Source organism: Crocodylus siamensis, chromosome 2 (genome assembly GCF_052110815.1).
Source record: "Crocodylus siamensis isolate JL-2025a chromosome 2, ASM5211081v1, whole genome shotgun sequence".
Classification (NCBI taxonomy): domain Eukaryota; kingdom Metazoa; phylum Chordata; order Crocodylia; family Crocodylidae; genus Crocodylus; species Crocodylus siamensis.
In genome coordinates, this window is record NC_143396.1 from 98,623,243 (window position 1) to 98,651,090 (window position 27,848).

A 27,848-nucleotide genomic window follows, 5' to 3' on the forward strand; every position below is an offset into this window, starting at 1 on the left:
CTCAGGGGTGGTCAAAATCCAGCTTGCAGGCCAGATCTAGTCCACCAACAGATTTAATCCAGTCTGCAAGTGGATAGCCACCAAGTCAGTGGATCTGGCCTACGGGTGGCCAGTGGCTCCAGCTGCTGCGGGGTACTGGGCAAGTGTTGGGGACTGCTTTGGCTCAGCGGCATCGGACATCAGCTGAGGACCTGGGCAGGGCTTCCCCCACAGTGGGTCGGCAGCAGTGTCAGCTGTGGATGCAGTGGGCAGATTCAGGAGCCTGGATGCAGAACCTGCCAGAGGTGTCCACAGCTAATCCACCACCCTTCCAGTGTGGTGGAAGCTCCTGCCCAGAGCCCTGACCCAGCTGCCTGCCAGGGGCATCAACTGTGGACCCAGGGAGGAGCTGCTGTAGGTGGGTGGCAGCTTCTCTTTCTCTTCTTGCCCCTCTGTCTCTCACTCCCTCCTTCCAGAACCTGGCTGAAACTGATGCAGCTGCCCACCCAGCCTGGGTCCATAGCTGGGCCTTGAGGCTCTTAGTGAACTACAGCTTCAGTTGGGTTCTGGAGGGAGGGGAGGAGGGAAGACAGAGCGAGAGACAGACAGAGGAATAGAGGGACAGAGACATGGACAGGGAGGGAGAGATGGACAGAGGGAGAGAAGGTGAGAGGGGGGAAAAGATGAATGTGACCCTTGACATTGCAGCAGAACTCATTAAGTGGCCCTCCAGCTGAAATAATTGCCCACCCCTTGTCTAACTCTGTCTTCTCTGGAACCACAAATCAGATAATTGAAGACTGTTATTAAATCCCACCAGTCTTCTCTCCTCCGAACTAAAACCCAGTTCCCTTGGCCTCTCCTCAGAAGTCATGTGCCCTACCTCCCTAACCATTTTTGTTGTCCTCCATTGGACTCTCCAATTTGTCCACATCTTTTCTGTAGTGGGGGGGCCCAAAACTGGACACAGTTCTTCAGATGTGGCCTCACCAATGCCAAATAGAGGGGAATAATTACTTTCCTCAATCTGCGGGCAACACTGTTATTAATGCAGCCCAGTATGCCATTAGCAATCTCGGCAACAACAAGGGCACACTGTTGGTTCATATTCAACTGCTTGTCCACTATAACTCCCAGGTCCTTTTCTCCAGAGCTGCTGCCCAGCCAGTCAGCCCCCAGCCTGTACTGGTGCATGGGATTGTTCAATCCTAAGTGCAGGACTTTGCACTTGTCCTTGTTGAACCTTATGAGATTTGTTTTGGTCCAGTCCTCCAATTATTCTTGCTTTTTGTCCAATGACTTCTTTCAACTACATTTTCAGTAGCTAAGTTAACTTACCTAGCAGCTCTTATAAAGTATGCCATTATGGTGGATGGGTGTGTGAATGTGTGATATAACATATGGCTTTTAATTGTTGAGGCTTGCCCAATAAATGATTTTTCTGGGGAAAATACTGATCTGCATTGTAATGACTTTTAGTTGCCACTCATGATCAGGAACTTCTAGAATTCCAGTTTCACAAAAAAGTTAAAAGCGTTTCCTGTTTCAGCAGACTTTTGTAGCCCAGTGTCCTCCTACCCTCTCCCATACAGGTTTCTGTTGCCTTGCATGGTAATGTGCTTTAATATATCTCAATTTCCAGTAAGCTTAAATAAATGTCTGTTCCCTAGGCTGTTGTTAAAAAATCACTCCTGTTTAGCTGTGAAATCATTCCTAATGCAATAATTCCCACAATAGAGAATACGCTTTTTTCCCCCCCCACTTGCCCTGTAAGAACGTGTGTGTGTGTGTTTGATTGAAGACAAGAGGTGCAGATGTTCACCAACCACAGGAACAAGCCTGATTTTCTTGGCTGACAAGCTGAGACTGAGTGAGGAGGCTCCCCCTGCAGACAGTGCACTAGTGAGAAATACAGAAACTAAACTTTGCTGTGGTCTCTGGATTCTGCCCATGGGTACCATTTCTTGTACCAGACTGTGGATAGTAAATGCTTGTTGCATCTGAAGGCAGCCTGTCTCTTCAAGCCTGACATTTCATTAGATTTTTCTATTCCAATGAATTAATTCAGTGCTGCTGCTGCAAAGACCTTTTTCCAGGATCAGCAGCAACATTCAACTGGTTTGATTCTTTTCTTCTCTGTTTTACTTCAGGCTAGAGGTAGAACTCAAACTGATAAAATGCTTGTCCAATGCTTTAGAGTGAAATATAACACTAGAGGTACCGGAGCTGTCTGCAGACTTCAAGTAACAATACCGCGTTTCTTCATTCTGTTCCATTCCACATTGTATTGAACTTTGTACTTCAGGGGTATTATCCTATACTTATGGACTAAGAATCTAAGTTATTTAAAGAATGTGATATCATTACACCCATTGCTGACAAAGGCAAGCTTCTCACTTTCCAGTAGTCTGTAGCCAAAATTATTTTTGAAGCCTAGTTTAATTGACTTCAGTAAAATTATCAGGACAAAGAAATGTTCTCGTTAGAACTTGTAAGCAATCCACCTAATCAAATATCCTATCTTTAGTGGCTACTTCTGAAAAGGTGTAATGATCCCATAGAAGAATCCCATAGAGTAACCTACCCAGAAGGCACAGGTTTTCTTAAATCAGCTTCTAATTTGGTAAGGGCTGTTTCCTGAAACCGAAGGTTTTATGTCCCTTCCAGACTTGTGGGTTTTTTGGGGGTTTTTTGTTTTTTGTTTTGAGTTTGTTGTATCTTCGTAGCCTGTTTTTGTCAATAAAGATTTAATTGTAGGAAGGTAACTCAATATATCAGGCTGCATTTTAAAATACAGATGAGTTTAGTAACATGCATCTCTTTTGAATAAAGATTATTTTTGGAAAGTTAATCTCTGACATTTTTCCTCTCTTTAAAAGAGTTTGAGTATACAGAAATCATGCACTGTAACACTGTTCATTTTTCTGTCAAGGAATGGTAAAGTAGCAAAACTAGAAAGCTTCTATAAATATTTTAGTTCTCATTTGTGTTTTCAGATGATTTGTAAATTCAGATGAGTTGAATTTGTCATAATCCAAGTAAAATAGTAAATATTATGTCCCAATAAGATTTATCTGTTGAAATGATGGAACCAAAAGCTGTTCCATGCTAAAGTGCCAGTTTCTGCTCCCATGTGAAGAAAGGGAGAGAAGCAAAGAAAACATAGCTGAATATATGCTGCAGTCACCAATTCTGTCAGCTGCGGGGTAGAAGAAACCTTCTGGGATGTTACCTGGCATTTAACAGCATGTTGTACATAGCCAACTACTGAATGAAGTCTTTTTTTTTTTTAAGATTTCTTCTTTGACCTTTATTACTAATGCATCTTCTTTAAGAAGCATTTAATGTGCGAAGACAAAAGGTTGTTTTTATTAATCTCTCACTTCTTTGCATATAGAACCGAGAGAGAGATGGTGCCGTCTGAAAGGAAATCTGCTTTTTCTAATGAAAAATAAGACCGAGGTAATTCTTTTTTTTTTTACTAATTTCCCCCCCCCCTTGCATTTTGGTGTAATCTTCCTAATTTTAAGTAATCTTTTCTTCATGGTAGTTACTGACATTTGTTTTAGAGAAAAAAAATTACTCTATTTTTAGCGTGGTATATGTGGGAGGGGGGGAGAATCTCATTTACTTTTATAATATCAGGTATTCTCCATCAACAGCGTTCATTAGCTGACTTGCATGTGATTACTTTGGGCCAGATTCTGCTTGTATTGCATACTCTGGAGTAACAATATTGACTTTAATGGTATAACTGAAGGCAGAATTTCACCCTGAAATACAATGTTTGTACTTATCAGAGTGCAATTTCAGACCCAATACTCAATGCCCCTATGTCACTGAACCTGATGTGAGATAGGGAGTTATTTTTTCTCTCTCCACATAAGCAGGTCCCTCTGATCTAAAGGGCAAATATATATCCAGATCCCTTGAACTAAGGTCTGACCCTGCCAGATCATGAAGGTCTCCTGAGAGTCACTGAGTGTTCTCATGCCCATTGAATTTAATGGTAGTGAAAGGCAATTGGTATGAGGAAGAAAAAAGCGCTATATGTGGAATAGCTTGTTTTCTTGCTTTTTGTTTTATATTAGGCCTATAGTTTATGCAGGTGGCTGAAAATGCAGAAGTGCATGAAATCCTAAAGAACTGAAGGAAATGAGTATGAAATTTGAAATCACCTGTCATTAACTGCAAGTGTTTCATAGCCAGTTCCTGGAGTATTTTTGTACTGCATGGGCCAGTGGTTGAATGGAAATGATAGCAGTTTGACAGATTTTATATTCTATTTTGAAAGATTTTCAGCATGGCAAAGTGGATTTTTTAAATATAATTATAAATGTTCATATACAATGAACAACAGTTCTTGCAAACATACACATGGAAGATTTATATGTATGCAGACAAGGTAATGTAGCGTGGCATAAAGGTTTTATTGGCAAGAGTTTTTGGTTTGGTTACATTATTTCTGGACAGTGAAATGACAAGTAGATTTTATGTAGGTTATATCATATTCATGCCAAGTCCATGCCTCTCTCTCATACCTTCTCCTATTATATACAGGCAGCATAGTTTATAGAAACTGTTTCTAGTATGAGAGTTTAAAACTATCCTTTGCCTTTCAGTCTTCTATGGTCTTAACTTCTTCATGATGCTTGAATGCCAGCTAGGAGAACACTTTGTAGAAGGTGGAGACAGGTCCTTTTTCATTTCCAAAGCTTGGTTTTACAGTGACTCCTGGCATCTACAGAAGAAATTGCAAGGAGAGTCCTGTTCAAACTGTACAGCCCTGGGACAGAGTGTGTTCAGTAAAAATGCAACTCTTAGAGAACTTAAGCATACAACTCTAATAATCTTCCACTTGTCATATCCATTGTGGGGTTCTGCACAATTCAGTACTAAGTCTGAGTCCCCTTAATGGCTCTAGTGATTTGGAAGTAAATATAAAACTGTTGCTGAATCAAAATTTGCAGATGACCCAGAGTTGTAGAAGGGTAGATAATGCAAATATTATGGATTGATCTGTGCTGCTTGGTAAGTCATTTCAGGCCAAACATGTTTTTAATGTAGCTAGATAAAAAGAAATAAAGAATTTGTGTTGTACCTACAGAATGACTGTCTTGGACAACAGTGACTTTGGAAGAAGGTTTAGGGATCACAGTGGAAAAGCAATCCATTGATAGCTCTTGGTGCAGTATTATGACAAAAGTCCAGTGCCATCCTTGAATGTGTAACAGGCAAACAGTGAGTAGGAACAACTGACAAGAAGTACTGCTCTATCTTGTTGGGAAGACTGCAATTAAAATGAGACCTATTATTCTGGTATTCCCATTTTAAAAGAGCATTGAAAAACTGGAAAGGCTGCAGAAAAGAGCCACAAAAATGATTCAAGAGCTAGAAAAATGCCTTATATGGAGAGACTTAAAGAGCCAATCTGGTGATCTTGTCAAAAAGAAGATTGTGTGGAGACTTGATTAGTGTCTGAGTACATTCATGGGGATGATACAGCTGGTATTAATGAGCTCTGTAATCTAATGGTGAAAGGGATAAGAAACAAAGGCTAGAAGTTGGAGGCAGATGAATTCAAATTAGAAATGAGATACAGATTTTGAAGGATAAAGATGATTAACCACTGGAACAATATACTGGTATATGGGAGGTGGTGGATTTTCTGTCTTCTCTTGATAAAACAAAGAATGTATGCCTGTCTTGAAAATGTTGAATATAAGTTATCCGGTTCAGTTGGGAAGTAATTGAAATTTAGTGGCCTATAATTTACATGAGCTCAAACTACATGGACCTAATGATCCTTACCAACCTTAAACTCTGTGAACTTATGAAAATGATTTTTAGAGGCTTGCTGCTTGTTCAGATTTTGGTGAATTTTCACAGGGATACTTTCTCTGACCCAAGAAACAGCCCCTTTCTAACTTCAAGTCCCTACTTTTAAGCATGGTATTGTTATAGCTGTTCAGTAATCAATTTGTATGCAGGTTCCCTTAACCTGATTCTGGGAAATGGTTGAATTATTTCTTCTATAGTTTTTGTTTGTTTGTTTTTGGTTTGGTTTTTTCCTAAATCAACGTGAGACAGACACATGGTATGGAAAATTTTAGCCTGAATGGATAAAGTTTAGGAATGTAACAGAAACCTGGAAACTGGGTTTTAAAATAGGCATGGCTGCTAGTTTTCTCTTTAATTCTGACTTAGAAAATTTCATTAGCCTGGGAAATGTAAAGTAGAGAGTTGGGGCTAAAAAACTGATAAAAACACCCACCCTCTGTGTTGTCTTAATCAGACTTATCTGCTGTAGTTTTCTACTCAGGATGGGAACTTTTATCCTTAGGAGGCTCATTTGAATGAGACTCCTGCTGGTGAATGGATTACAGCAAGCAGTGTGGTGGGTAAAAGAAAGAAAAAGTAGACTTGTTAGCTATTTATCTGTTTCCTATAGCAGTACACGTTACATAGGGCTTCATATGTAATAGCCTGATGGATGGACAGTGCAGCCTTCAGCCTTGTTCAAATATTTTATTATCAAATTACATGCTTCCTGGAAAAAGGCTCTATTGTGGAAGTACTCAAAGAATTTAACTGTGAGACTGCAAGCAATGCTGGTGGGATTTTGAAAAGTGAATTTAGAGGTGAAAGACCTGTAGGAAGTCAGTGGAACCTATAGTGTTCTCCCCTAATCACTCAATTCCATCATGTCCCATACGCTAGGTACAGACATTCAAAAAGCTTGAAGCAGAATTGATTTAAGCGATGTTTTTTTCTGTATGTGGCATAGTTGAGATGGGTACCAAACAGAACATGCCACTTGTTGGGGAAGGGAGGGGAGAGGATCTTAGACTGAGTTCTGCAATTTTTTTTTTTTTTTAAACTAGTCTGTCTGCCGAACTTCTGTTCTGTTATGGGTATAGATCGGTTTCCAGTCACTTATACCAGTAAAAATGTAATGTGTATACATGAAATAATGTCTTACACCTTGGAAGCCTCTTACTCTGTTCACTTTAACAGACAGTTAACAAGCCCAAGCTGGAATCAATTCAATCTTCACAGGTTTCTCTGAATTGCATAGATTGGACTGATAATGAGCTGAACTCACATTCACTTTTCAGTTGGAAAAGGCAGCCAGATACCTGCACTGGCCCAGACCAGAAGGCGGGGGCACTAGAGCATGCCTCCAAGCCTGCTGACCATTGCTAAGCCCAGCCAAGCAGGGGCCATCTCTGATTAGCTGCCCAGCACATACCCCTAACCTCCTACTTTCCCCACACACTGCGGGGGAGGGAAAAAAAGGACACCCCCCCCTCAAGGTGCCAGCCCCCATAGCTGGCTGGGGTCCCCCAAGCTCTGGTCTGCCCTGCCATGGGAGCAGAGGAGAATTTACTCTTCTCCCTCCCATGTGGTCAGGCTGCAGCTCAGCCTTGATCTTGCAGGTGGGAGAGGGGGAGCAGTCCTCCAGGTTGGTGCTAGCCCCTGGGGCCAGGCATCTGCCCACGTGCTGGAGGGGGTACTCCATGCCTCAGTTCAATTCTCCTGCCCCAACGAGGGTCCCCTGAGCCCCGGTCTGTTGAAGCATGTGGGGGAAGGAGTCAGGAGGGGAAATCTTTCTCTGCTCTCACCGCAGGGCAGACCAGGGTTTGGGGAGTGTTTACAAGTGCAGGTAGGACCCATCTAGGTCTATCTTCAACCCAGTTTGTCCATTTTAAACTGGTCTGTATGCACTGAACTTTTGTTGTTTTACAGGTTTAGATTGGTTTCTGATTACTTATACTGGTTTATGTGTAATTACTGTCCCTAGAACAAGGGAAACCTTTACTATTTGTAATGCCTACTTGTGTTAATAGGTATACATGAGTAAGTGTCAGTTTCATTGATTTAAGAATATAGCCTTGAATTAATGTTTGCAATCCATTTTTGTACATCATGTTAGCTTTTTTTTAATCTCAGATTTTGGAGCTGATCTCCTTTGCTTTTGGGTTGTTTTATTCTCTCTCCTTTTTAATTTCAATTCATTTTCCATCCTTTTCTTCCAGATTATTGTGGTGCATCCTTTTCTATTTGCCACATTTTCTCTCAGAATAATTTTTGAGCAATTTTCATACTTGAAAGAAGTAAATGTGTTACTTTACTTTCAAACCCTTCTCTTTCTTCTTTGCCAAAGTCATTTTTCTCACTTTTTCACACCTCTGGCCAAAAAATTGTCAATTATACATGTGTGAATCTGAGTTAATTCCATTGAACTAAGGACAAGTTGCCTAACTCATCGATGGCTTAGTTTCCTTACATTTACAGGGTTAATGCTGATACTTGGCCAGCTTGTTAAACCATTTTGTAATCGGATGAAAAAAGGCATCTAAGTACAAAGTACAGTTATGTTATTACTGTTTGGTAATGGTACTGAAAGACACCTTGTGCTGTACTGTGTAAACATGTGTTTTGACATGTGTGCTTATTTTCAAATGAGTACTTCGACATTTATTTGAAAGTGGATTTTTTGGAAGTGATCAATAGCGTATAATGCCTATTTTAAGAGTTGTTAGTGTCTGTTGTGTAAATCTTCCTTAGTTTGCAATTTAGTGATCCATTATCTCTTGGGTCAATTTGTACAAACATATGAAACCACTATACTTGCATTACTTGGATTTTTAAGATATGAGAACTTTGCATCTTGGAAACAGCATTACCCTGTTTTATAACTTGTTTAATGAAAAAAAAATCTAATAAATAAAAGGGAAAAATAAGCAGTTTAAAACAAAGCCATTTAAACAAAATATCTTCAATTGGCAGTCACCTTGTATTTCATTTACACTTGTATAACTAAATCAGCTAGCTGCACGTTTTTAAGGTAAAATGCTTTCTGGTAGCAAACTCTGCATGGTAATTTGTGCTGTAGTGAATTTGTATGGTAGTTTCCTAACCCCCTGAAAATAAGGGATTTATTCTGAAGCTATGACAGACGTAGCTATACTGGGATAAGCATGAATTCCATCATACAACTAATGCCCAAGAGAATTAAGTAAAAGGTGTATTGTTTAGAGACTAGTTCTGTAATGAATTGCCTCTTAATCTGAATGCATTACTTGGCATAGGAGTGTTTGCAGACAAGATAAATGAGCAAATCTAAATGGTCATGCTGTCAATAATCCCAAGCTTTCATGCAGTGTTTGTAAAAGCTTAACATAAATTACGTTGTTCTAGCGTTTATCACAACTCTAATGTATTATTAACAGTGGACAGAAAAGCATCAAAGTAAAATTGCAGATTGACTCATAAATCAATAACCACAGAATTATGTGCAAGATAGAAATGCCACTGTTTTATTGTTTCTAAGGTTTTGATGCAACTTGCATAATAATGCAGTTATGAAAATACTGTTCAGGTTTTTATGGCATTGTCCTCTTAAAGGTAAGAATGTATTGGTGCATCCTGCCTGCTTGCATTCAAGCCAAAATGTACAGTGTGCCTTTCAATATTTCAGTACAGCCATATATTTTAAGATGCAATTTACTATTTAGTTTTAGTACTCAAAAAGGTAAAGCTTTTCATTTCTGAATTGTTCTTTGAGTTGTTACTTTTTGTAAGTCAATGATCTCCCTAGGGCGTCTTATAAATAAAAGCCTCACTTCTGGCTAAGGATGTACTTTTCTATAGATTTTTTTTTCCAGTGTCAGATGCTTCATACCTATTAAGGTGCTAGGGTCTGAGCAATGTGAGTTGTTGCCACAAGCTGGCTGCTACCGCAATTGGATATCATTGCTGATATACAGATGGCTAAACACTGAAAGTATGATATATTTGTACAGCAATATTTTGCAATGTCTGTAAGCATAGAAGCAAAGGAAGTAAATTAGTTTTTGTAGTGGAATACTCCTTCAATGAGTTTTAGTAAAGTTTCCTTTTCTAGGGGTGATATGCCTTTGAGGATATAGGGTAGAGATGGGAAAGTTATGTGTAATAAGAACTTGGAATATTCTTTGAAATTGTATCAACTACTGCAGCTGCAGCAGAGTTTGCAGAATAGTTCCAGCTCACTTTAAACTCCCAACCTTGTGAGCACTTATGCATGGAATCTAACTAATATGTTATCTAAGGAAGTTGTCCACTTTTAAAGTTGAAGCCAGTCATAAAACGAAGCACTTGGGGGAAATGCTTGCAGGATAAGTGGATGGCATATTTTAATGTAGCGCACTGTCTAGTAAAGAACTGACAAAGTATTTGACAAATAGCATAAACATTTGCGTTCCCAGGAGAAACGTGCCTGGGAGTCATTTAACCATGATTGTTCCCAGGTTATTTTTCTCCTGGAGCAGCCATTTTTAGTTTGGTAGAAAAAGCCTGAACATCTGTTCACTTGTGGCTTTTCCCGAGAGAGCAGAGACTCTCCCAGGAAAAACTGAACATCTGTACAAGGCCATTATGAGCTGCTGCTTACAAAAGCTTGATGCATTTCTGAATTAGTCCGAAGTGCAGTTCTACCCTGCACTCTACCAGGCTAACATGGTTAACTACCTCTCTCTAGTAAAGAACTGATTATATATGGAATGAAGCATAATAATAATATTTTTAATGCCCAAAAATGTATTTTAGCCCTGATATAGTCTGATATTTAATTGTGTGTCTAACTAAACATGGATATTCTTTTTCTGTTCACTAAGACTATTTGCCTATGTAAAGTTAAGCATGTGCTTAAGCACATTACTAAATCAGGACCTTCATTTTTAAATCTTACCTTTTGTTATGCAGTCCTTCACACCACATCTGAAGGCCAGTTGAGACTATTTCCCTTTTTTTCATATCTTTTTGGTAGTAACATATATTATATCCACTTCCAGCAGTTGTCTTTTGCTTTCTGCCCACATTAAAGTAATTTTGAAGTGAATTGAAGTGCTGAAAATTATTTTTTAAATTGCTGTTCTAAATAAATACTAGCAGCTTTCCAAATCATTGCTGTACAAATATTAAGAATACAAATATCAACAATATGACCAACTTGCACGTCAGATACTAAAATACAATTTAGAGATAAAAGAAGAGAATGATGGATCCAGTAAATATTTGATTTGAAATGCAACCACAAAAATCTTGATTTTAAGCCAGAAGATTTTGAAGGGTTTGTGCTGCTTGGAAGAACTCATGAATTTTCATGTACATTGGAATGTTATGCATCAAACTACACAATGCTTATTGCCAAGAGAGGCTGTATATGGCATGCTGGTTTTCTTTTTATGGAGGATGTAGTATTTGTCTACCACTGCCACATGTCCTTGAATAAAACTGCTTCAGGGAAGTTTTTTTTCAAATCAACAGTTATTTCTGGTATCCATTAAAGATCCAGAAAAAAGACCTCTTACCTTCTGTCCATTTATCACCACATAAACAGAAATTAACTCATAACTTTTTCTTTGGGCTTAAGTGTCTTTAAGGTTTAGTTGCAATTCCATAGTTCGGTATTGTGAGTTTTCTACAAAAGATATGTAAATACAGTAGTTGGTAAAGCTTTTTAGGAAATACTGGAAAAAGAAAAGATGGAAGAAAAGAGAGTGGCACTACCATAGACAGTGTTAGCACAAAGCCTTCTCATATTTATAGATTGTGTAGTTTTGCCCAGAGCTTGTAACCATAATTTTATGCAACTCGTTTTTGGTGTTAAACATCATAAGCTACCAGCCAGCATGCTGGTGGCTTGTGCAGCAGACAGTTAATACAAAATGTTAGAATAGGGAATTCCTGGTTTTTAGATATTGAAATGTCTAATTGAAAATAGCAGATAAATTCAGTTCTTGGAGTATGTACTGCGCCTTGGCCTGTTGTCACATCACTGAGTTCTTCCCAATAGAATAATAAAATAGATGATAATACTTCCGCTAGTTGAAGAATTTGGAAAAACTAGTGGACATCAAGCGTGTTTCTGTACTATGCTATCAAGAACGTGGATGAAAGCATAAATGCTATGAAAACAGTAATACTGAACCACTCTTTTCTTCAGCCATATTTAATTGGAAGATGATTTTGCAGATGTTAGTTTCATACTATAAATCTTTTTAGCTCTGATGTTGACCATTGTGATGGCAAGGCTGTCTCTTGTAAAATGCAGAACAATTCTTAATTCATGCCACTATAACAGCTGTGGAATGCAATAAATATTGAGTCAAGACTGTTACCAAACTATGAGCAAATAATAATGGAGACAGCAGGCAATCCTTTTTCTGGTGTCTTGTCCCACAAGATCCGAGTTTGCTCGATAACTTGATTAAAAAGCTGAATTTCTGTACATGCAGAACTGCATATTTCAGTAGTTCTACAGAATGTGCAGGGTATGTATGGTGTTTTGTATAGGTCATCTCAATAATTCTCAATATAATTTATGATAAATAAGGTACAAATGTTTAGAGTAGGTCTCTGTAGATTACGCACAGTAAAAGCTACTAGAAACAGTTGCATTACCATGCTATTAGTTGAGAACTTATTCTTAATACTGTAGAAGCCAATATAGGTGTGTGGTAGATGTCTGCTATGCTGCCTTGTAGACCTTGACCCTGTGAATAGTTTAGAGTAGGGTCATGCATATGTGCTAACTGACTTCACATAATGGTCTGCTTTTCTGGGATTTCATTTGTAGAATTGGAGCCTAAATGGTGATCACTGTTTATAGTAGCTATTGCTACATTAGGAGATCTCATTGCACCTTAAAATTGCTTTTTCATATGCTGCTAAAATAAACAAAACATTTACAAGTTCTTCACTAAGGAGGGTAAGTCCCTTTTTCCATAAATGACTCAGGCATTTGGATTATAAAGACCCATTGATTTGGCTGTGAGGCATTTTTGAATATTTGAGTCTGTTCTTCTTCGGGTGCAGATTGGCAACATGTTTTACTAGAGAAGACTTCTTCACTATTAGCATGGTGTGGTGGTAGAATAGACTGCCCAGGGAAACTGTGGACTCTTCATCACTGAAGGTACTCCAGAGGAGGTTGGAGAGCTACTGATCAAGGATGATCTAGGCATATCTATGCCTGTTTTTACCAGAGGTATTTTCCTTACTTCTGGGTTTTGCTGGTTGCCCCTGCACCCCCTGCTCTCCTCCCCCTCCACTATATGGCTAGGGACAGACATTCAAAAAGCCTGAGCCTGAGTTAATTCAATCTTTGCAGGTTAGTCTAACCTGCCTAGGCTGAATCAGTTTGTAAACGTATAGACATCCACTCTGGCCTGAAAAAATGCAGGCGCATGCCTGCAGTGGCTCAGGCTAGAAGCTGGAGAGTGCTATTGCAGCCCTCCCTTCCCTTTCACGATGCTGAGCTGAGCTGGGGTGTGGCCAGGCCCTGGCAGGATGCTCTGATTAGGGAGGAGTATCCCCACTTCCCCTTCCTGGCCAGCAAGGGAGCCAGCTGGGATTTACATAGCATTTAGCTATACAGCAGGGAGTGCTTATCACCCCATCAGCAAAACAAAAGCCTCTCATTAGTTCAAGCTCTTCTCAAACAACTTTTTCCAATGAAGGAATGGGGGAAAGTTACCAGCTGACATGTTGATTAGCTCCAGAGATCCCTAAGTGGCACAGTCCTGTCTTCCTTTGTCCTGTCTGCCACAGCATGGACCATAGCCAGCATGTGGTATGCTAGCTAATGCTGAGAGATGTCCATGTAAGGCAGAGGGGAGGGGGAAATCCCTGCTTAGCAGCGAGTGGTGAGGGGAGAGCAAGTGAGGCAGACAACTGCAATCACTGCCGCAGCTTCAGCCAGGGAACAAAAGGGAGGGGCCAGCTCTGCTGTGGAGCAGAGAGCTCAGCCCAGCCCAGCCCAGAAAGCACGCTGGGATGCTGGGGGTGTCTGGTTTAACTTAAACCAGGAAGGGGTCTGGGACAGACATTGCATAAACTGGTTTGATCTATATCAGTTAAGTCTCAAACTGGTTTCAGCCATTTTCAGACTGGTTCATGTGCACTGAACATCTGTTCTGTTACAGGTTTAAACTAGTTTCTGATTACTTAAACTAGTTTATGTGTAATGTCTGTCCCTAGTCAAGAGTAGAGGGCCACACTCTGTGCTACAGGGAAAGGCAAAACCCCAACAGTCTATACCAATATGACCATGGTGTTAAATTCCTTTCTGACCGCAAATATGGCAATTGATCTGACCCTGCGCAGCAGGGTAAGATCCTCTATCTGGGAACCTCTGGCTTTGGTCCTAGCAGGAGCATTGCTCCAGAGCTGGGCTGACTGCCCCTCTGCTCTCTAGCCAGGGCAAGGATGGGACATGGTTTGACACTGGGCAGCATGGCCCCATTAAGGCCCCCCACTGCAGCCAGGGTCTGCCTGTCAGCCAGGGAGCAGAGGGGAGGTGGCTGTGGCTGTGGTCCCTGGGGCTGGTAGACCCTGGCTACAGGGCAGAAGGAACGGAGGAGGGATTTAACCCTTCTTCCTGCCCCCTTCACCTTCGCGGCGCCATGCCAGGACACTTGTTTTGCGGGGCAGAGGGGGGATCTGTTCTGTGCCGGAGGGGACTCTTTCCCCCCGGCCTCCTGCCCCCAGAGTGGGCAGGGGGGGCTTTCTGAGGGGCTGCAGGGGGAATACTCCTCCTCCTGCCCCCCCAGGGCTAGGAGGTGGGGGCTGTATGCGAGGCTGCCCAGCCCCAGAGGGGGACTCTTGCCCTGCTCTTCACCCCCTGTGGCTGTGGCTGTTACAGCTGCTCTGTGCAGCACTACCCAGCTGCAGGGAGTCCCCCCTCACCTTGCACAGGGGCAAGGGGGAGGACCAGAATGTGGACTGTACTGGACTGCAATGGATCCAGATGCTTCCTGATGCCCTCCTTCAGCCGCCTCATCAATGCCTGCATGTCTGGTGGCAGCGACTTGCCCCAACCAGGAACACTGATCCCTGGAGCTACTTCATTTGGCTCTCAAGTTCCATCACTATGAATCCAGCTGGAGCACAGAGAGAGGCTTTAACAGAGCCGCAGGTGCTGGGGTTGGCCCAGGCCTGCTCAGAGGCACCATGGGGGCTCATGGGACCTCAGTGAGCCCCCACGGTGGGCACTAGGTAAGCACTGCCTGGCCAGCCGCTGGCTGCACATGCCGGGCTGCGCTCACTGATGGGAAAGAAGCTGCCTGGCTGTGCTGGCCTCCCCATCACTGAGTTGCATCTGCCAGGGGTGGCCCAGCCCCACCAAGCAGCTGCCTTAGCTGGGGCCGAGTGAGGCCAGACCAAGCTAGACCGCTGGGCTGGGGCCACTCCCCGGTAGCAGCGTCTCCATTAAAGCCTCTCCCTGTGCCCTGGCTGGGCTGGGTCAGGCTGGAGAGCACTGCAAGCGCTGCCCCTCTCTGCCCTGTGATGGTAGGGAGCAAGGGGCAGAGGAGGAGGAGGAGGGGGAAATAGTCCCCTCTCCCCAGCACTGAACAGAGCCCCCACTCCTGCCGGGGCCAGAACCACCACTGGGGCTGGACAGCCTGCACAAAGCCCCTGTCCCCGCCCCATGGCAGGGGATGGGGGAGGGTTGGGGAAGAGTCCCTATCTGGGGCCAGGCAGCATTACATGGAGGCCACCCTCCCCACCTCTCGGTGATAGGGGAGAGGCAGGGGGAAGAGACCCACTCCAGGACTGAGCAGCCAATCAGTGCTCTCCTCTCCCCAACCCAAGGCAGCAGGGGAGAGGAGGAAGGGAAGCCCCCCCCCCCCCAGCACTGAACAAAGCCTCCCTCTGCACCCTGTGGTGTTGGGGGAGAGGGAGGAGGGGGAAGAGTTCTTCTCTGGGGTTGGGCAGTCCTATGTGTGGGGATTGCTCCCAGCTGTGAGGGAGCTGCTGGGGCAGACGGGAATCTCACTTCCTCCTCTTCTCTCATCCTCCAAACCCTGCAGGCCACTGTGGGGGTTTAAACCTCTCCTCAGTCTAACTCGGGCCTGCCTGATCCTGGCCACGCTTCCCTCAGCTCAGTTTCCCTGTCAGAAGGGAATGACTGCTCTAGCACCCGTAGGCTTCTGGCTTAAGCCGCTACAGGCATGTGTCAAACATCTGTCCACTTGCAAACTGGTTTACTCTCTGCAGGTTAGACTAACCTGCAAAGGTTGAATTAATTCTGGCTCGGGCTTTTTGAATGCTTGTCCCTAGCCCTTGAGGATATATTGGCAACATTTCATAGGAGCGAGACATTGGCTGCCATGGTTGCCTTGCTTTACCTGTGGCAGGTTAGGGTTTTGGGTCTGTGTTGAGTCAGGATTGATGGTAGTTTTAAGTAGAGTTTAGATTATGATTTCTATGTGATCGTTTGGATAGGGATGATCCTGCCTCAGGCAGAGGGTTAGACTGGATGTTGAAGTCCCTTCCAGCCCATCATAGATATGTTCTGACTTCACTCTAGTAAAAATGGAATGGGCAAAAAATTCAGTCTTGTGCTGGTACAAGTCACTTCACTCTTAGGAAGCTAAGACTGTTAAGTATCTGCCTAAATTACACCTGTTAAAGGGTTGTGTGTTGCTGTCCTAACCAGTTGAGTTTTCACTGAACAAATGGAGTAGCATCTGCCCTGTGTAGCTGGTATGGGAGAGGTGGTTGTGTTCTCTGCTCACTATTCAGTGAATCTACTATGAGCAAAACTCATAGTAAACTATTAAATAATCAAGCTGTACATTCTTACACTTATGTGATGGACTCTAGCTACTTTGCAGTGCTTGTCACAAATAGCAATTTTTACTACTTAATCAACTTGAAAATGTTCAGAATTTGTCCTTGTTCTTTTAGATGGACATGCAGGAAAACATTTAAACTCCAGAAGAGAGGGAGGAAAGTAACCCAGGATGAGAGATATCTGGAGTATTTTTGTCTGGCTTATTTTTGTCTAAACTGAAGCTCCCTTGAAGCAGCCAAAGATTGCACTGCCAAGGTAGCAGTTCAGAGTGGGCCACTAGATTTTTCCATCTGAATCGTGTGGCAAGTGGAGGACAGATGCTATACAGTGATGAATTCTAGGGACTGAAGGGCAGCCTGGCATCAGCACATTGAATTTCAACATTAAATAGCAACTCCTTGTGCAGCACTCCTGTGTACATTTTCACTATGAATCTGTACTAAACAAAGTTTGCAGCTTTTTTTTCGCTTGTGCTTTGATGTATAAATAATTATGTAACCAAAACTGACTAGTGTTCCAAAGGGAGAAATGCTCTAAAAAATACTTTACTTTTCAGAGCATTCAAACCAGGATATCCTGTAAAGAAGCTGGAAGTGCAACATAAAAATACATATACTTTTTCTGTGGCATTTTAACTGTGTTGATTCCTAATTATAATACTGCTTTGTAGTATTCCAGTACACTGTCATACTACTAGTAGTATTCCCATTGAGAATACTAGCTTTGGATCTGGCCTTTTGTGAACAGGATCATGAGTAGGAAGGAAGAAAGGAAGGGTAGCTTGTGTTTTTGGCACTAGAGTCATCCTGCAGTTGCAGAGATGGATTGCTTTGCTTGCAAACATGAGGTGTATGTTACTGTCATGTTTCTGGGCTTTTGTTGATGGCCTGAAGGGGTCAGGTGTTTTTTTTTTAATAGGTCTTCTGTGAAGCAACATTTCTAGAGCAAGCTTCCCCTTGGAACTGGTCAGTGCTGGAAAATATGTTCCTTTGAATTTCACGGCAAAAGAAAGAGACTATATAATTCTTTTCAGCAAAGATCCATAGTGAAAATACCACTTTCTCTGTCTATGAACCACTGTATGTTGGCTAGAAGTGGGGATTTGGCTAATGCCTGCTGGTGTTCTATGGACCTGGCTGGTGGGTCTTGCTCACATAATCAGGTCAAATTGGCCATCAGGGGCTAGGTTCAGGGCAGCTGTTTGTTTGTTTGTTTGTTTGTTTGTTTGTTTGTTTACTTTCCTCTAATACTCTCTTAGGACCATCTGGTCACATGCAGATGCGTGTGGCTGTGCGGTATGTGGCATCGGTGATGCATACCACACATTCAGTTGGTCTCTGTGCTGCAAGGGAGCAGTGTGGAGGGTTTTTTTTGACCCCTGGATATCTGGAGCCTGGCTGGCTGGAGCCGCACTCTGCACCCATCCAGGTTCCACATGGCAGGGTTGTAGCCCTGGGAGGTCCCTAGCACCCCAGGTAAGGCTGCTGTGGCCAGCCTCCCCTACCACACTTGGGTAACTTGCTGCCCACCAGAGCATGTGTGACACAGGTGTTTCCTGGGAACAACTGTTCATGGCACAAGGTGCACCACTGCTAGTTGTCACTAGGGAACCAAACATCCATGTACATCTGGACATAGCCTCTGAGTATATTTTGAGCTAACAAATTCCTTGCCATTGCCTGAGGTGTGCCTTTATTTCCCTTGCTCTTGTCTATGGCATGTTGCTTCTCGCTTTAAAAAAAAAAAAAAGCTGTATGGCTGTGCAAGGTAGCCTGGAGGAGACTTTTTTGGACAAACAAGGGACCAGACTTAAGACTGGAAGGGACCATCACGTTCCAGGAGAGTTTTGTGAAAATAAATTGGATCAAAGGGGCAAATTTAGAAATGGGAAGTCTATTTCTCTTCAGTGTTTTTATCATCACCAATATACTTCAGCACAAGACAGAACAAGGTTATGTACAAGTGAATTGTTTTAAAGTGTTTATGATGGCAAACATAGTGGAAGGGTTTATTGGGAAGCTGTTGCTAAAGCTGATTTGTTGAAAGGTGTCTGTAATTGTCTGAAAGATTATTTCTGGTGCAGTTGTCTTCTGGTTGGATAGTGCTATCAGAGAGCCTCCCTGAAAGGGCTGATCTTGGGGAGGGCGGGGGAAAGGGGGATCAAGTGCCAAATTCTTTGAGTGTTTGCCTGATTTTAGATTAGATTATGTGAGCTCTTCATTGCCTCTTACTGTTGGTTGGCTTTATTTTGTTTAGAATGGCAGTTGTCACTAGATGGCAGCAGCAATCTCTTCAGTAGAAAGCAGATTTTGCAGATTACAGACATGTTAACTGGTATCTTATACTGAAGGTAGTGAATGCTGACAGGAAGATCTATTAAGAATAAGTTAGTCAGTGTGAAACCTTTCTTTTATTTTAGGCTTGATCTTGAAACCCAAGGACTCCTGGTGGCTACAATTAATTCTGGCTAAGCCTTTTTGTGAGTAGGATGATGAGAGTAGGAAGGAAGCAAGAGGGGTAGGCTGGGTTTCTGGCACTAGAGTCATTCTGCAGTAGCAGAACTGGATTCCTATAGATCAGTGGTTGGCAACCTCTTCAATCGGGGGGCTGGAACGACCCAGTCTGAGGAAGGCTAGCACTATGACCTGGCTGCTGCTTCTCTCTACTGCTGCTGTTCTGCTGCGGTGTGGCACAAGAAAGTTCCTTGCTTCCTGGCTGTCCAGCTCCAGAGTGGTGTGGGGAAAATCCCTGCTGCCAGATCCGTGGGCCATAGATTGCCAGCCCTAGTACAGATTAGCAAAGGGACACATCACTTACCTTCTCAAAGAGTGCTGAGATCCTCTAGCTAACATACATTAACTGTATCCATCTTGCAGCATACACTAATTAGTTAGCTAGAGGAGATAGGCTAGTTGTCTGCCCCCGAATCAAATCCCATCAAGTTCCACCTGGTTCATGCTGGCTTTTCCTTCCTTGCATGCTCTACAGCTTAGGGGAGAAGTTCTGCCTTGCTTTTTCATGAAAGTTGTAGAGAACACCTTTTATGCTTTCCTCCCCCTGCCTTTGCAGAATGGTATGGAATTTGTCCCTAGTTGTAAATAATTTATTAGAATATCTATATCTTTTTAAACATGAGAACCTCATCCATAACAGTTCCAGTAATTTGGTGTTTATAGTGCACTAAGTTTTGACTGGGATTTTTTTCCTGGTGGAAGTGTAATAGAAACATTAGGTGAAAATATCCAGTGTTGAGATGATATATACCATATTTCTTCCCTAAAAGTAAGGAAACTGACAGATATGTCTCTCTTCTGGTGAGGTGCTGGTAGATTGTTTTTTCGCCCTTCTTTAGCCCAGTATAAGAGCTCCAGACCGCACAAATCTTTAATCTTGTACATTTAGGCCCTTTTTGTTCTTCACTTCCTAAATGTTTCTTTCCTTGCTTGCTCTTCACTATTTGAAAACACAGTCAGCATTGCATGTCTGGAACTGTTTTCAGTGATCCCCTCTTTTCGTTCAGAGAAACATTATAAAGGATAGACAAGGTAAGAAATGCAAGGGATGTGAACTAAAATTGATAGGGGTGTGTGTAAAAAAAAAAAAAAAAAAAAAAAAAAAAAAAAAAGCTTTCTTAATATAATAATGGTTCAGAAGTATTCCAGTGAGAGGGAATAAGATGTGATTAAAAAATAAATGTAGTCAGCAGCACTGTGGTTTAACTTACTAATGCTAACAGATCAAATCTTCAGAGGATAAAATTTAATTCTAGTTCTAAGTGCAATGCAATGCAGATATCACTGCAGCAGTGCAGAAGAATCCCTCTGTCCTAGCAAAATCAGGTAGTTTTGATTGAACTGGTACTGTGATTATGGGATGCAGCACTACTGTTTGTAAAGAAGATTATGAAGAATCTGCAGTTATTCCATTATCTCTCTCTCTCTTTCCCTCTTTTTTTTTTTACGGCAAGGATTGCTTTGAGTGATTCCTACTGATAGGATCATAAAGACTAAGGAGGAGAGATGGGAAAACAATTAATTTGTTTACAATCTCCTTTTTATATTCTGAACATGGGAACACAATGCTGTTTAAAAATTAGTAGAGATCTGATGGCTGCCAACATAATCTTTGCTTTTTTTTTTACTGTCTTTCAGATGTTCAGGACAGTTTAAGATAGTCCTAAATGTAAGTTCTGTCTTAGGGCTCACTCGTAATATGAGAACCTCTAGGGCTAGGGACAGAAGTTACTCTCAAACCAGTTTCAGTGATCAGGAACTGGTTTAAACCTGTAACATAGCAGAAGCTTAGTGCACATAAACCAGTTTCAAAATGACTGAAACTGGTATAAGATAAGCCTGGCTAAATGTAGTATCAGACTTAAGTGATTTGGGTCAAACTGGTTTATGAAACTTCTGTCCCAGGCCCCTTCCTGGTTCAAGTTAAATCACAGTTCCCCAACATCCCAGCATGCTTTCCAGTCATGGGCTGTGCTGTGCTGTCTGCTCCAGTGAGGGAGTGGGGTTAAACCAACCTTTCCCTGAGTACAGAGCTGTCCTGCTGCTAAGCTTACTGAAACTTACTGCTGGCTGCAACATGACTGCTAGCTGGTTGCAAGCTGGCTGGCTGCAGGTACAAATCCCAGAGGTACCTGGAAGTAGGAAGAGGAAGTGATGAGCAACCTTGCAGAGTCTTAGTACTGTGATTCTGGACTGCAAATCCCAGAGACCTCATGGACAGTAGGAAGAGGAAGCAAACATATAACCCATTTTGGCTATATGCCATAGCCATGCTCTAGCACCCCTACCACCTCCTCTCCCCCGGCTTCTGGCCTGAGCCAGTGCAGGCATGTGGCTGCATTTCCTGAATCAAAAGTAAACGTGTGTCCAGTTGTTTCTCAGTTTAATCTCTGCGGTTTAGACTAAGCTGTAAGGCTGAATCGGGTCAGCCTCGGGCTTTTTGCTTGTCTGTACTTAGTCCTGGGTTTCAGCAGAAGTTGAAGGATTAAGGTCTTGTAGGAATGGGCATTATAAGATTAAAAATAATGGTTAGGATCAATTGCATGGAGAAATGTTTCCCTGAATAAAGAACAGGAATGACAGATTTGTTAATAAGACAGTTGTTGAGGTATTGCTTCTTCATTTTGTCAGTTCTTTGATAGGTTCAGTTTTGCTTTACTTTGTTTAAATGGGCATGTATATGGACATTTTAATACTTTCAAGGGACTAAATATTCATTAATTTGATTGTATTCTTTGGGAAGACAAAACAGCAGTATTAGAGTCTAATTTGTAGTATGTTGCATATCTGTGGATTGTAATTTTAACAAAACAATAGAAATGGAGGCATACTTGTTTAACCATTTAGCTTGCTCTGCTTGGCAAATATATAATAAAATGTGTGTGTAATATGCATATACATATTTCTGCCTGCAGCTGGATTTCATGTTTACTACTTATTCAAAATTACTTGTTTTGGGAAATAAAGATCTTCCTTTAAACCAAATGACGACAGCGGGGAAGAATTTAAAACTAGACTTTCAACATGTTGTGTAGACCAGTTCCTAAACACGTTTGATAAAGGTATAAGTACTTTAGTTATGCTTTCTCCTTTCCTCTTCCCTCTCCCAGCTCGATTTGCTGTGTTTTATTTTAGTGAAGACATATCTATTTTTAGGATGAAATTGATAGCACCATGAGACCTATGTTCATATACGGTGGCCATCTTTTTGGTGGTTTACACTGGCATGCATTTTAACATTACGTTCCCAAACTGCATTTTTAAAATTTATCCTTCTTCCTCTAGTATCATTTGATCCCCCCCGTTTTGGTGTACTGAATAGTAGTGATCAATGCACAGGGAGGGCATTTGCACCAAAAAATGGCATTGGCATTCCTCTTCATAATGATTTACGTTCCTATACAGTTTAATTGTTAACTGTACGTGTTGTTTTGTGGGCACACACAGAAAGCAGGATCTGAAGAGGAATTATACAAAGCAGCTCTGGGGGAAGGCCTAAGGGAGATGATGATGTTCCTTAAAATAAGTACATAAATTAAAACCCTTGGGCATTTATACACATTTTTTTGTGTGGATATAATTTTCGATTAATCAAGTCTGTTCTGTATGTGAGTTGATATGTACTGTGCTGCACCGCATACAGTTGTATAAGCAGTTAAATGTGTGTCAGCACACAGAAAATGGCAGCAGTGCGCTTTTGAACTAAAGCACCTTCAAGTTGTTTTAATTAAAAATGTGCCATTGCCATTTTCTCAGTGCTGAGGCTCATTTCGCCACTTACACAGCTGTAAGTGTCGCAGCACTGGACACTTGCACTTGTAAAAATGCCCCTTGTTTTCTGATTTTGCGACAGAAAATCCAGCATGGGCAGCCAAACACAGGGTTTGCACCAGTCATCTTCTCTAAATCTGTGCTTGTTTAGAATTGTTTTGGGCATGCTGGAATGTGTGGTTCTTTTGAAGGATTTATGGTTTGGGTTTTTGCTTTTAAATGTGGATCTTTTTATTTGCAGTAGGTAATCAATAGGGTAGGGTGCTGTCAAAGAGGCAGGATCTGGCATTTGAAGCATGAAGATCTTAGCTAGGATGGGTTCTACTCCACTGGTTCTTTAGTTCTCTTGGTTTGGTTTCTTGTGAAAAATAAATATTTTCTTTTGTGCGTTATAATTGTTCATGGACATTTAGAATATGTTTTAAGATTAGAAAGCATGCTAATCAGAGTACAGAGAGACTGCCTGCAGTGAAAAGAAATTAAAATTTGAATTGGATTAGAATTTAGGTAGTCAGCTCTGCCATCCTAGAATGTGTGCATTTGGGGCAGGGGGAGAGGGGGAACAATATTGTTTTAATAAATGTGTTGATACAGATGCTAGGGAATTCTTTGAAATGACCCATGTTTCACAGAAGAGAATGGAAAGATTACATCTTTGGAGGGGAGAACACTGTATCCTAGGGGAGACGGTAAAAGCCACAACAAGACTCTGAGCATGTCTGAGCTGATATTCAGAGGTAGCGTTGCAGCTCATTTTAACAGCTGACTTATCTTTGAACTACTAAGATTGGGTACCAACAGTTTCAGATGCTAAGCATACCCAGGGTCCTCAGAGGCCTATGCAGCTTATGGAATTGCATCTGTGTTGCTATTTCTAGGACATCTATATGAGCTGCTATCCCACACTGAATGCAGGTAGACATGTGCTGGTGATGTTTTTGTCTCGATGCTATGACAATCTGTTCTCTTTTGGCTTGTTTTTTATCTTCTGTCTTGTAACACTGTGTACACCGGGAAGTCAGGGAGCCAAAGACTTTGGGTAACTAAGCTTTGGGGGGTGGGGGTTGTGTGTGTTTGTTTAATTCCACTAAATTAATCTTTAGTCATCATTGTCTTCAGCAATTCCTCACAGTTGCAAGGGAGAATGTGTGTTCTGTTCACTACCAATCCAAACCAAGCTGCTTACAGAAACTGTGCAACTTAGATCAATTCTGCCTTGCCCTTTTTGAATGTCTGTACCTAGCCTTGGTGATAACTTGTGGGGGGAGGGGAGCAAAAAAATATTGGCTGCTGCTGGCACCTGTGCAACCAGAGCTATGAGCATGGCAGCAACCAGAAGTTGTTACTGTTTCTGTGCCTGGAGTGCCTGGCTGTGTCCCTTGCTGCTGGCCAAAGATTTGTCTTGCCCAACCATCTTTGATCCAGTCAGTTCTGGCATTATGGTAAGAATTCTTCCCGTTCTCTTGATACCTCTGGTCTTTCAAGCTCTGGTTCTTCTGTTCTTACACATTCGGTGTCCTTTTAGTTGCTGTTATACAATGTGTAATGCCTCTTCATTGTTCTTTCTTTGTTTCTCTAACCTAAGTCCTTTTGGTGCTGATTATTCTTGATCAAATATTAATACAGACCCCCAGCATGCTTATATGACCAACAGCCATCTCTTACTTCCTTGTTCTAAGAGTCCCAGTAGAGGACAATACAAAAGTGACTGAGGGAGACAAGCCATACATTTTTCCATAAAAATAAGGCAGAAACTTCCCACACTTTTTTTCAGATCAAAATAATATATTAAAGAAACCAATTAACATGGTGATCTATTGCTAAAGTCACTGGCAAAAAGGAAAATATTTGAATACGATTGATACAGAGCTCTTAAACAAACTGAAATGGGACTTATTGACCATAATATGTAAATAACTGTCAAGCTGGGGAGCTTGTTGATTATGATCAGTTAGGCCAGATACAAACATACACTTTTACTGATATAAGTGATTTGGAAACCGGTCTGTCTGTAATGGAGAAGAAGTTCAGCACACAAAGCTGGTTCATACCTGTAGCAGAACAGAATTTCAGCAAACACAGACTGGTTTAAAAATGGTCTAAGATTTGCTCCCCCCACCAAAAGGTGAATGTGTGTTCTGTTCGCTACCAGTCTAAACTATGCTGCTTACAGAAAAGTGCGATACTTAGATAGATTCTGCCTCTGGCTTTTTGAATGTCTGTACGTAGGCTTAGAGTATAGGTGGGTATGTTATGCTTTTGAAATGCCTGCACAGGGTAATTCTGTGAAAGTAAAGGTGAGGCCATTTTTCACATACTGTGCAATCCCATTGAATTTTGTTCAGGAGCTGAGTAATGCTCACGTCATGATGATAAGGACTCAGATAGATAGGCATTATTACAAGATGTGTTTTAATTTATACATTTTTATTCTACTCATGAGAAACCTGTCTCATGGTTTCATTATTTAAAGGTGGGTTTAGCTTAATTGTATTCTATGGCATGCTGATCATTTAAGTAAATTCAGACTTTCCAGTATTCAGAACTTCTTTATAGGAACAAAGCTTTTCCAATAGTCCAGTGCAGAGTGACAAAAATGATTAGAGGACTGGGAAATATGACTTGTGGAGAGACTGATTAGTCCAAAGAGGAGAAAAACTGGTGGGGGGTTGATGAATCTCCAAAGACCTGAAGGGCAGTTTTAGAAAGGGGATGGAGATGGGCTTTTCTTTGCAGCTGTAGGGGACAGGATTAGGAGCAATAGTCTTAAACTGCAGCAGAGGAAATGTAGGTTGGAGATTAGGAATAACTTTTGAACTACTGAGGGTGCATTAGAACAGGCGAGTTGGGAAGTTATGGAATCTCCATCCCTTGACATTTTCAAGAGTAATGTAATGGGTCTAGATCTTTAAGTGGGAGCCTGTGGTAGCATCCCAGTTGCAGGTATCAATCGGCTCAGGGGAGTACCCGCTGGCAGTTAAAGACTCCAGTAAGCAAGGGAAGAGAGTTAAGGAGAAGGTGGTCCACAAGCAGGAGGTGGACTGAGTTTGTATTTAAGGGATTGGCGGAGGAGCTACAAGGAAGCAGAGTCCTGTCCTGACCTAGATGACCTCCTGAGGTCCCTTCCAGCTGTACTTTCCTATGGTTGGTTAAATGACATTTCATCTGACAGTGGTAACAGAGGGACATGGGGAATTCTTGTGCCCCATTCATCACTTTGCTCTTACTTTTCTTCATTACAACAGGTGCATTTATTGAAGTTTCAGGTAATTTATCTGCTGGTAAAAAGACAGTAGCACTTCATGCAGAGTGCATGAGGGTAAGGTCATGGGCATTCTGGATGTTTATTACCATTTTTGACAGGAAAGCTTTTTCTGGTTCCAGTCTTAGATCAGCCTGGAGATTCTGTGTTTGTAAAATCACAAATAGGTAGCCTTGGATCTGGATTCTGTTGAGTGAATCCTCAGGCCATGGGAAGTGTGTGGATAAATGGCCCTAATTTTGGCATTTCCTCTTTGTTGAGCAGTTTCAAATGTATGTGTAGTGGGACTGTAGTTTGCGGAGTCATGTTTGCAGAGTCAAGTTCTCCACTGCTTGGAATTAGAGACATTGCATAAAGCCAGTATTCCACTATCATCATCAGTTGCAATGATTTTTTTTCTTGTATCTTCAATATTCCTGGATTCCTTTAAGCATGCATATAGTACGGGCATTGCTCCTGCAGCATTCTGTTCAGAAGGACTTCTGTGCAATAAAAGTAGTTTTAAAAAAGGCCTGAAAACCTACTCCATTTCTACAAGCCAGGAAAACTGGAAAGGGGAGATGCAGGCAGAACTAGCTAAGGTCGGGAGGGATTATGATTACTGATTATATAAGGGTGCTTTTTTCTTCCTATACTTCTTCCAGTCACTAAGCTGCTGCTGCTGCTGCTGCTTTTGTTGTTGGAACAGAAAGATCAGAGTTGATATAGAACTTCTTTTCCCTCCCTTAATTGGAAGTAGTATATTTTAGACTTTGAATGAGAACAGAACTAAATATTCCCTCCTTTTCACCGAGGGAAAAATTGTAACCCCTGAATGGCATGTTGCCACTTATAGCCCCAGTGGAGGAGCTATGTATGTAGATCCAGTGGGCACAGTCTTTGATATGCTGGGTATCAGATGCTTCCCAGAGGTTGCTGACCAGATGTCCAGTGATTTGTGCGCACCTGTGCACAATTTACAGTTAGGTAATTGGTTAACAACTTTGTATTGGTCCCACTCTGAAGGGAATGGTGCAAGATGGAATAAGACTGCAGAACAGCTGAGTGAAAATCAATGTGATAAGCATTCAATTTACTGAAAGTTTGCAACAGAAGCACCACTCATTTCTATATCAGCTGTTTACAGAGCTTTGCCTCACTTCCTGCTAGCCATTGTTATTTGTGTGCAAGCAGTTTCTAGAGCTCTCAGCCAGCTCTGGTGTTATGCACTGTTATACGAAAACTATTTCCACTAACCCATACGAATTTACAGTCTAAGCATGCCTCAGTATTCTGTGGCACCAAAATGCCATTCTAGTCAAATGTTGCATACAACTTGAGCTCTCTAACTTTCCCTCACCCCACCTCAATCCAATGGGAAAGTTAAAATGAGTTCCTGTTCTTGAAAACATATTAAACCTGTTAAAAATACAACTTTCCACTAAAATTTGAGCTGGCTCAGAGTATCCAATTTTAAAAGCACAAATCAACAAATACCTTTGTGAGTTTTAAAGGTTACCCTATTGGGAGTCTCCAAATATTTACTGTTTTTTTTTGTTTTTAAACAAGTTTTCCCATCCTAGACTAAAATACTGTGTAATATAAACTTCTCCCTAGTGAAAATTTTTTTTAAACCATCTTGGCTTTCTCTTTTTTCTGCAGTCTAAGATTGCAGTCTACATTTCTGCAGTGCCAAAACTAAATATTCAAATGTTCT

At 41.7% G+C, this 27,848-nt stretch overlaps 1 protein-coding gene across 4 annotated transcripts in view; it reads left to right on the forward strand.

The window, feature by feature from the left end:
- Nucleotides 1–27,848, forward strand: part of INPP4B (inositol polyphosphate-4-phosphatase type II B) — a 613,602-nt gene that overhangs the window by 59,929 nt on the left and 525,825 nt on the right. For 3 of the 4 annotated variants that reach the window (XM_090036465.1, XM_090036466.1, XM_090036467.1), the window contains one exon: nucleotides 3,377–3,441. The gene's annotated coding sequence lies outside the window, so the exon portion shown is untranslated. Of the gene's footprint in view, nucleotides 1–3,376; nucleotides 3,442–27,848 lie in introns of those variants that run through there. The other variant, XM_090036464.1, reaches the window with a different exon arrangement.